The 1713-nt window shown below is 28.7% G+C and overlaps 1 long non-coding RNA gene across 1 annotated transcript in view; it reads left to right on the forward strand.

The window, feature by feature from the left end:
• Positions 1-1168: 1168 nt before the first annotated feature.
• Positions 1169-1713, forward strand: part of LOC122134240 — a 2567-nt gene continuing 2022 nt past the window's right edge. The window contains exon 1 of the long non-coding RNA XR_006156784.1: positions 1169-1333. This is a non-coding gene — a long non-coding RNA (uncharacterized LOC122134240). The remainder of the gene's footprint in view (positions 1334-1713) is intronic.

Genomic DNA, 1713 nt, shown 5'->3' on the forward strand with positions numbered 1-1713 from the left:
GACAGGAAGTGTGAAACAGGAAATGGGCCCCTGTCACTGCTGCTGTCTGTTTTGGTGACTGGAGCCCAGTGGAAACTCGGGGCAGAGGGGCTGAACGCCTGCGGTTTCACCCACCAAACAAAAAAAAGATAGTCTTTACAACAAAAAAATATAAAACACATCATTCATTAATTATAAGACAATAACCACACCACACCACCTCCTCCATCCAAAAAAAAACAATGCAATTGTTTTCAATTTCTGATCGTTCTATTATTAATTGTACTTGCTGTGACGTTTCACTAGCGAAAATACAGAAAACTCTGCTGCATTATACTGTTTTGTATTTTAAAATTTTAAAAGGGTCACATGATCTTCAGAAATCAGAATCAGAATCAGATCATTAAAATCATTCTAATACACTGATTTTCTGCTCAAGAAACATTTCTGATTATTATCAATGTTTTTCAGTATTCACAGATGAGAAGAACGTTTAATAGAACAGCATTTATTTGAAATAGAAATCTTTTGTAACATTATAAATGTCTTTACTGTCACTTTTGATCAATTTAATGCACCAATGCGAAATAAAAGGATTTTTAAAAATAAATAAATCAATTATATAAATTACTTTAAATATAAATGTACTTTTTATTTTAAATATAAGTAAATAAAATAAAATCAATTACTGTGATCAATTTTTAATGTGTCCATGCTAAATAAAATTATTCAAAAATAAAATAATAAAGTAAATTACTATAAATAAATAAATTACTGTCACTTTTTATCAATTTAATGCATTCTTGCTGAGTAAAGTTTTAAATGTAAAAATAAAATAATAATGTAAATTACTATAAATAGTCACTTTTGATAAATTTTATGCATTCTTGCTGAATATAATTTTAAATGTTTTTGATAAATTAATAAAGTAAATTGCTATAAATACATTGTCAATTTTGATAAATTTAATGAATAAATTCTTAAATAAAAATAAAAAAACTAAAAAAAAATAAATAAAGAAAATAACTATAAATTTTTAAAAATAAATTAAATCTATATAAATTAAAAAAAATTTTTATGAATAAAAGTTTTTTTTTTTCAATCTGAATGAATTCTATATAAATAATGAATGTTTCTGTAGGAGGGCAGTGAGCTGCTGTGGATGTAAGTGTTGTGTTGTGTGTCTGCAGTGAGTGACGGCGTGAGCGTCCAGCATCATCCTGTGTTACTGATGGAGAGCTACACCTGTGACGGAGGCTCGTATCTGTCCCCGTCTCCACCCAAAGTCACGTCCTCCGTCCTCTACCACAAAGAGCAGGAGCTGCAGAGTCAGAGCAGCACGTTCATCACAGCGGTGAGAGAGCAAACCCACACTAATGCATTAAGATAATGATGGAAACTATCCTCCCTTACATCAAAAAAAAAAAAAAACATTAGGAACTAAATAAATAATTTTCAATTTGCATGTAAAATTTCCATTCATATCAAACACACATAACAAACAAAACCAACCACCAAAAAAAAAACACAATCATAAGGATAAATCAAAAAAAAGATAAAAATATACATATCATATTAAAGCTGAATAAGCTTCATGGTTGTATGGTTTGTTAGGATCTGGAATCTGAGGGTGCAATATTGAGAAAATCATCTTTAAAGTTGTTCAAATGAAGTTCTTAGCAATGCATATTATTAATCAAAAATTAAGTTTTGATATATTCATGGTAGGAAATT

Source organism: Cyprinus carpio, chromosome B16, assembly GCF_018340385.1.
Source record: "Cyprinus carpio isolate SPL01 chromosome B16, ASM1834038v1, whole genome shotgun sequence".
NCBI classification, from domain to species: Eukaryota; Metazoa; Chordata; class Actinopteri; order Cypriniformes; family Cyprinidae; genus Cyprinus; species Cyprinus carpio.